Consider the following 12070-nt stretch of genomic DNA (forward strand, 5'->3'; position numbering starts at 1 on the left):
GTTTAGTTTTTGTTTACTTCTGCTGAAAAAGGCTTTTTTTTTTCTTTTTTCTGTTGGATTTATCTATAAAAACGATTACAAAAAAAAAAATTAATACTCTGTATCGTAATTTACGGGTTTTGCTGGGAGAAAATGTTTTCAAAAGTCAGCTAAAATCATTTTTAGTTTCATGGCAAATGAGCAGAACAGCCATATCAAAAACAATATACAAAATAGAACACAAATTGCACAACACATATCAAGAATGAATGCTCGCTAAAGTCGTAGCAGATCAAGTCAAGTTTTAAAAAGATTGCTTCATAAACACAAATTAGACACATCGAATGCAAAATATGCCAAAAACCTAGGGCGGTGTATTCTATGCTTCTCTGAACAGCTTCATGGCAAAAGTAGTTTAATATTTCCAAATATACAGATGATAGTTTTTAAAACACACTTGTTTACAATGTTTCGCTGTGAGCGAAAAGATATGAACAGTGCGAGAGATGGAACTGTAGCGGCCTCTGGCGGAAGTGGAATTTTGTTGCCAAAGCTCTTAGCATCACTGACGCCCACCTGCGGCGGGCGCGCAACCGAATGAAGCAGCGAGCTTGAGGGAGCTGCTTTGCGTGGAGCGGTCTAGGGAATATTTTTGCACTTCAGTTGAGGCCGTAAGATTATCTTCGTATTAGTGTGTGTGATGCAAAATTTCCCTTCAATGATCAACAATGAATTTGTATGATTTTTTCCCACTCAGAATCAACATAAAATAAATGTATGAATGCATCAAATACTTAACAACGTATTATTATTATTAATATTTTAACTTGCGGGGGATGCTGCCGTTACGCAGCTTGTATGGACCAACCGTCTCTGTAATTGCTATTCAACTCTTTTGAAATAACAGATTTGTCGAGAATCTTATGAGCGAATACTCCCTTCCCTAGAAATTCTCTCAGACTTACTATGATATTGGAAGTTTAGTAGTATGCCCTATTTCCTTCAAAATAATATACTCTAGCTAGTTCTTAATAAGTAAACACATTGCTTTAATTGTCTTCGAATTTGATGTGAGCCGAAAAGGTTCGGCAGCGTTTTCTGTTGCTAAAGTCTAGTACCACACAAAAATTTTCAGCGGAATGTAAAAATAAAACCCGACTTCGCAAGCTCATAAGCCATAAAAACGGAATTATATATCATCGTTTGCTTGTAATTCCATTTTTAAAATCAGCAGTTTATTTTAACTATCGAAATTCTTTTCGAAAAAATGCATTTTTTTTTTTTTGGTTTTGTTTTGTTTCCTATTTACGTAAGATTGAACTGGCTTTTATTTGTGCTTCTCTTTACGGCTTTCATGACTGGTTTTTGGGCTTGTTTCCACAGCTGATTGAGCAGTGTTCAGCAGTGGCATCTGACAACAGGTCCGACCAGAGGCCATGACAGCCTAATCGGAAACTAGGGGCCCGGGCCTTGAAGGGGCCCGACGACGCAAAAAAAAGAAAGGAAGAAATAAAAAACGGAGAGGGGGCAATTCCAAATGAGAGAAAACGTAAAGATTAAGTAAAATTTACTCTTGGTTTTTTTTCTGTGGTGGCACTTCAAATAGAGTTAATTGTTTTTCTAATAAGCAGGTTTGATTCCCCCCCCCCCCTTTTTTTTTCTTCTTTTCCCATTTTATTTTCTTCATTTCCCATTTTCTTTACTTTTTCCCTATTTTTTATTCTTCTCCCCTTTTCTTTTCTTTTTTTTTCTTTCTTTGGGAAGGGAGGGGCCCGCCTTGGCTCTCAGCGGCTCTGTCTGACAACATAGCCTATTGTACACTTCTGAATCAGCGTTCTGCAGTTTTTACTACCAGCGTTTTTTAAAGATAGTAACGTATAAAAAGTAGTTCAGGCCTACGTTTGCTGATTATTTGCTTTTACAATAACAACATCAAAAAATATCCTAAGCCCATCCAAGTTGGCGATGATATTATCCCTTACTCCAATACTGTCAAATACCTCGGAGTCCACCTCGACAAAAGCCTCACATTCAAACCTCACATTGATAACGTTATAAAAAAAGCTAACACTAAGATTGGCTATCTCTACGGTTTACTTAACAAAACAAATTCCCTTAGCACAAAAAACCGTCTCTTACTGTATACTACCATCCTCAGACCAGCCCTTGTCTACAGTATACCCGCATGGGGGTATGCTGCCAAATTAACATTGCAAAAATCCAAACAATTCAAAATAAGATTCTTAGGAAAATATTTAAAGCCCCTTGGTACGTTTCCAACGCTACCCTACACAATGACTCTGGAGTCAATCACATTACTGACTTCATCATTGACACCTCTACTCACTTCTTCACTAATCTTGAAAATCACACCAACCCCCTTATTCATGAACAGGTATTATATACCTTTAACTCTGGCGGGAAAAATCTCCCGTCTGACTCAATGTTTATTCATTATGCTCTCTATTAGTCTCCTATACCAGGGCTAGCAACCCTAGTATAGATAGTGACATTGTTCACTTGCTCCCCCTCGTGGGGGTTGCTGCAAACTGCCAGGTATGGTCTGGCAGTTTGCTTTTCTCCAACTCATGACTTCGTTCATGTAAATTTGTATATACTTCATACTTATTCTCAATGTCATGTTATTATTTATCCTAGTATTTCCTATTTATCCGGATTTTCATTATTCTACTATTACACTGTCTCATCTCATGTTGTAAATATGTAAATATGTATATAGTGTGGCCCTGAAACGATTCCTTTTTTTTTTTTCTTTCTTATTTTTCCTCCTCCCCCCCTCCCCTCATGACCTAACTAATGTCAACTCCATCACATCTTATCCTTCATACAGAGTAAAAGAGCTTCGCTCTGACTCAATATATTTATGATCTGTATCTGTATCTGTATCTGTTTGCTGATTACTGTTGAAAATATAATCAAAGTGCGAAAGGCCTTTCCTTTTTATTGAAAGGGCCAAAATGATTTTTTATTAGTAATAAAGCAGTCGTTTTCCGCTAGCGTCTAGGGGCAGGACCAATTCTAAATGTTAACTAGAAGTTCCGTCTATAACTAAACAAGCGTACTTTCTCGTATACTCATGCTACTTTTTTATACCTGATCAATATTCTAAAAAATAGCTAAAATCTCAAATTGTTTCAAACATAATTTTTTAATATTTTAGGCTGCTTTCTAGGAATAAAATATGACTCACTAGTTTCTTTTTCCCCTGATAAAAACAACAAAATGACAACTTAAAAGAAATAATTTTCATTGTTAAAAAAAAAAAAAAATCGTCTGCGCATATCTTTGTGTAGAAACATAAATGACTTCGAGTCTTCGAGTTTATCCGCCGAAAATTGAATACCTAAATTAAAACTTTAGGGTGAAAATAAAAACAAGTCATATTTACAATAATTATTTCACAGTTAAAACCATGGCTGCGGAGTCGGAGTCAATCTCATTTTAAGATAAAGAAGTTGGAGTCGAATATCCAAGAATCGGAGTCAGTCAATTTTCTTCTGGATACGTCAAAAATAAATAAATAAATAAACGAACAAATAATAAGCCATTTAAAAAAAATTCTTTAACCGTTTTCAAAATGAAAAAAATAATAACTAAAATTAATAAGCTTATTAAAATAAATAAATCATATCAAAAAAAAAATCGTTTCTTATTCCCCTGTTGCAAAAAATGACTTTTTAAATGAATCAATACACTTACCAAAATAAATAAAAACAATAAAATGTCAACGTAAAGAAATAATTTTCATTGTCAAAAAAAAAAAAAAAATCTTCTTCGCATATTTTTGTGTAGAAACATAAATGACTTCGAGTTTATCCGCTGAAAACTGAATACCTAAATTTAAACTTTAGAGTGAAAATAAAAACAAGTCATATTAACAATAATTATTTCACAGTTAAAACCATGGATGCAGAGTCAGAGACAATCTCAATTTGGGATAAAGGAGTCGGAGTCGAATATCCAAGAATCGGAGTCAGTCATTTTTCTTCCGTGTGTAAATTTTTGCCAAAGCTACGAAGTCCGAGACGAAAATGGGGAGTCTGAGTCGGAGTCAAGTGCCCCTAAATTCTCGGAGTCGGAGTCTGGAGTTGGTAGTCAAGAGCTATTTCCAACAAAATTTGTTTGAAGTAATTCCGCCTTCAAGTACGGAATCTACATTGACTTTCAGTACCCCGTAGGCGCTAATGTTAGGGGATTTGAACTGTTCAAAATTGAATGGAAAATTGTTCAAATCAAAAAGATATTTTATATACACGTTTTTCATCAAAAGCTTTTTCCTACAAAGTTTGTTTGAAGCAAATTTACCTCACAGTTCGAAATTGCCTTGAATTTCCCCGTAGGCACTAATTTTTTGAACTGTTCAAAATTGAACAAAAAAATAGTTCAAATCAAAAAGTGAAATACCGGACTGAGGTGTCCTAAACGAATTCTTTCGAACAAAAAAAAAATTTGTTCGAATCGGACTATTCGCTCAAAAGTTTTAGGAGGGGGACAGACAGATCGACGACAGACATTTTCCCCCATCTCAATACCCTACTTCCCAGTTTTTAATTTTTCGATATTTATTTAATTCGCAACTCCAACGAACTATAGGGGGCACTGAAGTCACTGTCTAATGGCGGAATTGAAAACTAAAACAAACGCACATGGTAACGAAGAAAATGCTAAAAGTGTTGTGATTTTTGTTCGTACGTATGATTGTTTCGCATTATTCTTTTTAAATTAATTTTCAAAGTCTTGTTGATATTCTGACCCACGTAGAAAGAAATGAGAATTCAAGAAGCATTACTAAACGTCAAACATTAATGCAAAGTACGTAGTTCGTAGTTCTAAGCAGCTATTTCCACGATGTTGAATTCGATATTTATCAATTCTTGATAAAACTAAATAATAATTGTGGTCTGACAAGAATAACAATTAATGCTAGAAAATTCAATATGACATTACAAATTGTTATCGAAAGAAGATGATACTTTTTTGCCTTGCTTGGCTAGCGCTTATTGTTTTCCATTTGTAGCTGAGTTATTTCTCTCGAATTCCTGAATCGGTTAATTTAAAAATTTTCTGTTTCGATTTTTCTAATATCTGAGTTACGATTTAATTGTGTCATGTTATGCAAATCATCAACAAAATTCTCACGGATATATGGTGGTAGTTTTCTTTTCAGTTGATTGACAATTATTTCTTCTTACTTATCGAATTCTGTAATCTTACTACCATTTTATTCCACTCATGATAAAAATTGAAAATGGTTTAACTAAAAACGCGAAATCTCGCCAAGGCTACTTTGCTCGCACAATGCCAAAATTATAACCCTAAACAAATTTGGCGATACCTTTCAGCTGAGAATAAAAGGAATAAAGTAAATTCTTTCTCGGTTATTCATTTTGTTCTACGATAATATATTCAAGAAAATATTTTGCATACTGTCCATTCCAACTAAATGCTGCTGTAAAATATGGTAAGTTTAATTAATTTAAGATTAAAAAAACTCCCATATTCTTACAAATTCATACAAAACAATAAAAAATTTTACCTTGTAGAACGTTATCCAAGTTTGTTAATCCAGAATTTTCGCTTTCACCTATTTTTAAGGAAATAATGAAAACTAACATTATTTTGAGGAGCTCGAGAATACTACTAAGGGACGAATTAATTTCTGTAGCTGAAAGCAAACTAAGACACATCGATTGCGTTAATAAATACTCAGAACAAACTGCCTGTGTTTACGTCAACAGACACACATGGAACGCAACGTGGCAAAGTTTTAGTTGCATTCGCAGTTTTATAAATCACCGCAAGGTAGCGTATTCGAGCGCTGGAGTTCCGAATTACTTTTTTTTGAGCAATCACGATTTCTAATCGTTTTCATTTGACCGTTCTTGATGTCTGGTTCCATTTTCGGATTGGACCATAGGCCTCTGTAGCACCGTCGTCCACCGGCCCATGCAGGAGCTGCTCCTCTGTTCCTGGGCCTCCACTAGCAGCCACTGTCCACCAGAATCCTCTCCTCCTGGGCGGTGGCGTCCATGTCCTACATACACACATACACACACGCACAACTTTAAACACGTACACACACGGAACCGCCCAGGAGAAGGAGCAGGCTTGGGGAGAGGGCTTTTTCTAGAAATAGACCCCAATGAGTAGGGTTCTCTTGCAACTCGTGATTGCGAAAAACATAATTTGAATTCAAAATGTCAGAATTTATATTATAGGGGAGACAGGGGTACTTGATCCCTAGAAATACATTATCCCATAGCAAAAATTGTTTATTTTTCACTTTTTTTTTTTTTTTTGTTTTTTGTAATATTTTCAAGGTGCATTAAGCCTTCTTTCATGCTTTTTTTCTTCTTTCTCTGACTGTTACTGGGAAGGTAGGCTAAAAACTTTGCCGTTTCTTGACTTCACTAGATAGGGAAAAATCTACGGAGTTCACTTTCTACTGTAGGGAGAAAGGGAATATTTGTGTCTGCCGCTGCACAGGAAAAGAAAGAATCGCTTATGGCAATGTGCGTGTGCCATAAGCGTTTTCGTTTCTCTGTGTCATCAGTGGTCGTTAGGATTCAGTACTTCAGACGAAGAACGAACAAGCACAGGAGAAAATGCTACAAATTGATTTCATTGATGAACTTTCAAAAATGCGTCGTGATTTTATTCCGACTTGTTTCCGACTTGTCCGACTTGTCAAGTGAAATACGATTATGATAATGAAAATACGTTCATTTTAAAGAAAATTTACATCAACAGCTTTTAAAAAACGTGAGATTTTCCTTTCACGAAGAAACTTCCCCTCTCGTTATATCGCACTTCTTTTGCATCTAATAGCTTGGCCTGACTGGCAATCAACGCACAGCCAAAACTACTAAGGCTAAAAAACTGAAATTTGGAACATTGGTTTATTTTATAACATAAGCACGTGCTAAGAAAGGATTTTTGAAAATTTCAATTTTAAGGGGGTGAAAAGGGACGGGGAACGTTAGGCACTTATATGCGGAATTCTCAGGAACGGGCTCGAGTTCAGAGTCGAACCAGGTATTTCAAAATTCGAAATTTGACGAGGGTCACAAATATCCCAGCCTCAACCAAGTAGGACGCTAATCAACGGGGACATTAATTAAAAACTCAATTTTTCGTCCACTTGAACATACGTATACGTCAAGAAATGGTGCAATTTGTTCGTTTTTTATACCGTTGGAAAGCCCATAAAAAATAATCATTTCAAAAATATCCGCAAGGATTAAAGCCGCGGACATCGAAAAATGACTACAAAAAAAATTATAAGCGTTTGAAGTAAAAATTTATTTCAAAACTAGCCGCCTGCGGCGACCAGCTGGTCGGCCTTTTTACGCCAAGGTTGCCGCCTTCGGCGGCTGCTTAAATAAATTTCGTGGCGGTATCAATCAATCTATATCTATACTATTATTAATTTGAATAGAATAATTTCTAGACCTTACCGTTTTCCCGGTAAGCGCGCCACACACACACACAATTATCTTATTTCATCATAGCCGCCTGCGACGACCAGCTGGTTCGCCTTCTTACGCCATTCTATGCAGGCAACCATCTACGGCGGCTGTTTGGCTAACTTGTCATTTACCTTTTTACTTCAAGTTTGCCGCCTTCGGCGGCTGTTTAAATAAATTTGAAAGCAGTATTAATCAATCCATCTCTATCTTTTTTTGTGTCATTCACATTTTTAAGCCAAGATAGCCGCCTTCGGCGGCTATCTACCCTTATGATCTATCTCTTAATTTTCTTATCCATATCTATTTATTTTAACCTTCCCCCCCATTTCCTAATAAAAACAAAGATCACTCAAAAAATCGCTTTTTTTTATTCAAGTAGAGCAAAAAAAAAAAATTATCCCCAAAATTTCCCGTTGTGTGCAAAAAGTAGCGTATGACAAAGAAAAAAAATCTCGCTGTTTTTCTTGAAATAAATGCGCACAACTATGAAATGTAGTCTAATATAGATACAGCAAAACGTCCAGTTTGGGGGGGGGATGGAAAAAGAAATAAATGCAATCCCTAAATAAAACAAAAAAAAGGAAAGAAAAAAAGCAAGCACTACCGGAAAAACACGTGGTCATCACTTCATAAAATGTAGGAGTAAACTATATAGGTTAAAAAAAAGATTAACATTTGTTTGCGATTAAGATTCCATCCTAAATATCGAATCGAAATCCAAATAGTGACGTCAGAGACATAAAAGATTGAAGAACGCTTTTTTTCGACCGATGCGTGGAAAGACGTGATGTGTTCAGCATTAAAAAAATTGTAAAAAAAAAACTATTGCGTATTTTTAAGAACTTTTATCTTTTGAAGAGGGCGAAATGTTCTTACTATTACCAACTTAAATTTTAGAAATGAGGCTTTGATACTTCTCGCAGGATGATATTAGAAAAAAATAAAACCCAGGAAAAAATGCAAATTGAAGGTTTTTTCGAAAATTCATAAAAAATACAAAAACTGCTCTATCTTTAAAATGTTTTTGTTCATCATATTTAAAATTAAATTTCCGACACTATAGTACAAAAAATATTCGTCTGGTGCGATTGGTTCGGGATGTCCTTTGGAATATTTTTCAGGGAAGGGGAGGGGAGGTACAAAAGGCATACTCTTCATGCAAATTTTGTCGGAAAATAACAAAAAGCATTTCCACTTTTATGTGAAAGCATTGTTTTTTCAAAGTCGTGGGGGGTGGGGGCTATTGATCCCCCGTTGAAGTTCCTCTATTTCTTACTGTCCTTCTACTGTATCCACCTTCATATTTGTCCACCTTTCTTTCTCTCTATCTATCTATCTATACGATCCAAGCATATCTACCTCTGATAGTAATTAACAATCCTTTATATGTAAAAAAAAAAAACGTTTTTTGCCCACTTAATATCATCTCTCTATCTACCAAACATAACACCAATCCCTACAAAAATCATGCAAAAAAAAAAAAACGCGAGCTTCATTTATTTACTTTAAATTACACGCAAAAAAAAGCTCTATATTCCCTGTAGTGTCCAAAAAGCAGCGCTTGCAAAAGTTAAAAAAAAAATCACCGCTTTTATTGAATTAAGATGCGCAAAAATATTTGACCAAAAATAAATATAGCAAACAGTCCAGAAAAAAAAAAGTTGGAAAAATCAAGATCTGAGAAACCTCTGAACGTTAAAAAAAAAAAGTGAAAAGAAAGCAAACGATTTCAGTTAGGTCACGTGATGAGGAAGTGCGGAACTCAGCCGGCAATGCTTACAGGTCGCGTCGTGTTCTGCATTTAAAAAATTGTAAAAAAAAAACTTTTGCGTATTTTTAAAAACTTTTTTCTTCTGAAGGGGGCGGAATGTTTTTACTATTACCAACTAAAATTTTGGAATTGAGGGCTCAATACTTTTTGCAGGATGCGTTTAGAAAACAATTAAACCCTGAAAAAAATGCAAAATAAAGGTTTTTTCAAAAATTCATAAAAAATACAAAAAGTGCTCTATCTTCAAAATTTTTTTGTTCATCATATTTAAAATTAAATTTCTGACACTATAGTACAAAAAATATTTGTCTGGCGCGATTGGTTCGGGGTCTGTGAGGTTAAAAGTACTAAAAAGTGCTAAAAATCACATAAAACATTAAATAACTTTTTTTCTAATTAAAATATCAAAAATCGAAGCCCGAGGTGCACAACTTCAGCAAAAACTACACCTGTATACCAAATTTCATCTTTCTAGGCCTTACCGTTTTCCCGGGATGCGCGCCACAAACACACACACACACACACACACAAACATCTTATTTTATTATATGTATAGAAGAAATTTTTTCCTCCATTTTTTGAGAGATTAATTTTAGCTTGAAGAAAAGCTAAACAATATTATTTGTTGCCATTTATTCCAGACGAGGATTTTAAAGAGCCGTCGACTCTCTTTGAAAACTGTTACCTTTATCATATAGGAGACATGTTTTTTTTTTTTTTTCGCACATTATTAATCTTGGCGAAAGTTTTTGTTTAGCCTATTGTTAGCGTGTTTAATTAAACCAACGTAGAAACTACTTATTTGGACGAAAAAAAGCGTGTAAAACGTGAATAAATGGCAACAAATAATATTGTTCAGCTTTTCTTCAAGCTAAAATTAATCTTGCGCAAAAAATGGAGAAAGAAATTTATTTTTGAAATAAATCAGTTTTTACTACAAACGCTTATAACTTTTTTTGTAGTCATTTTTCGATGTTCAAAGCTCTAGTCCCTGCGAATATTTTTGAAATGATTATTTTTTATGGGCTTTTCAACGGAACAAAAACCGAATGAATCGGAACATTTCTTGCCATAGACCCATGTTCAAGTTGGGGTAAAAAAAATGAGTTTTTAATTAATATCTCCGTTAATTAGCATCTTTCGTTCGTACGACTCGAATATTCGTAACTCTTGTAAGATTTCGAATTATTTACTACCTACCATGAACTCGAGAATTTTGCATGTGCGTGCGGAACGTTCCCCATCATATTTCACCATCACAAAATTGAAATTTCAAAAAATCCTTTCCTAGCACGCACGGTATAAAATTAACCTACGTTCCAAATTTCAGCTTTTTAGCCTCAGTAGTTTTGGCTGCGCTTTGATTGTTAGTCAGGACAAGTAATTTTATATATACAGATTTAGAAAAAGGAAATGTGCTATTGATTGAGAGTTTAAAATTTGAAGATAATTCTCGTTGCAATCAAAAAAAAAAAAAAAAATCTCGATTTTTATCACAAGTGCATCAATACAATGTTCTGAACTGTTTAAAAGAAAGGTCGTTCACTTTTTAGGAGATCGTCCTGATCCGTTCATTTTGAGGAACCATTCTTTTAGACCCGTTCGTTCATGAACGACACATCCCGAGAACATGTACTCAAATTGGGAGGATACAGTACAGTGAAGATTAGCAGGGCCAATGCGCAAGGATGACACGCAAAATCGTGAAGCGTTCCACATCTTTACCCGTAATCTTGACTCTCGTGACTGTTTAAATTCTTTCAATTATAAATCTTACTCATTTATATAAGTAATAACCTGTTTACCTTAGGGTCACTGATTATAACTATGTTAAAAAAGTTCATCATTATAGGGAAAAGAATTTGGAAAAAGCCTTCTTTTATTTGAACAAAATTTAAAATGTCTCAATTGTGAGAATTAAGAGGGTTCTCAAAATACATGAAATTGATTTTGAAAAATGTAAGAAATAAAAACAAGTTCCGCACTAATGTGTTTTCAAGTTTTGTTATCTATTGGTGTAAAACATTCCACTGCCAACTTTTTTTTTTGCCAACCAAACCACACTAAATCACTTTACTACCAGTTTCTAGAATAGTGTGTAATGATACTAGCAAAAAACGAATTTTCTCCGTTCATACTTACTTGGCGTCGGGAATGCCTTGATCAAGGAGGGGGCTTCCCCGGTCGGAGGCCGTCCATTGCACTACGGGCGGCTGACGGCTGCCACTTCCGCAAATTGCGGTTGGTTGGGGCGCGTAATTTTTGGGTGTCGGGACTGCGTTCGCGCTGCTCCCGGTTTAAAAAGAAGTGCATATCATCTTTAGTCTTCAAAATTGCGATTACCACAATGGCCTCGATTGTGTGTCAAGCTTGTATGAGTTACAAATGAAATAGCTATAACAACTCCGTCGTCAAAAGTCGGAACCATTATAATCTGGAGAGGAACGCGATTTGTGAAAAATAAAAGAGAAAATGGGGTCGTTTCCAAAATTTTAAAAGTATTTTATTCTGAAAGAACTTGCTTAAAAAGATAGGATCTAACCATTTTTTAAGTAATTTGTTTAAGTTTAATATTTTTAAAAGATTACTTAAATCGGTGCTCTTTCATTATTTACATTTCCTGCCGATGACATCACAAATGATGAAATGCCATTCACAGAGCAATATAATTAATTCGCATCTTTACTCACGTGTATTGGCAACGATATGTTTGATAGCAAGCGTAGAGCGCAATTTTAATTCGCTTTTTGATTATCATAACGTGGAAACGCGGCACCAAAGAGCATCATTTGCCTGTTTACAAAATCGGACATTTAAAAAAATTTATTAA

General features: G+C 35.0%; 1 non-coding gene and 1 pseudogene across 1 annotated transcript; both read left to right on the forward strand.

The window, feature by feature from the left end:
• The first annotated feature begins 10844 nt into the window (after window positions 1-10844).
• Window positions 10845-10963, forward strand: LOC129230773 (U6 spliceosomal RNA; annotated as a pseudogene).
• Window positions 10964-11374: 411 nt separating this feature from the next.
• On the forward strand, window positions 11375-11536 carry LOC129230786 (U1 spliceosomal RNA). The gene has a single exon (XR_008581188.1). It is a non-coding gene; the product is annotated as a U1 spliceosomal RNA (small nuclear RNA).
• The last annotated feature ends 534 nt before the right edge of the window (window positions 11537-12070 follow it).

This window comes from Uloborus diversus, chromosome 9, assembly GCF_026930045.1.
Source record: "Uloborus diversus isolate 005 chromosome 9, Udiv.v.3.1, whole genome shotgun sequence".
NCBI classification, from domain to species: Eukaryota; Metazoa; Arthropoda; class Arachnida; order Araneae; family Uloboridae; genus Uloborus; species Uloborus diversus.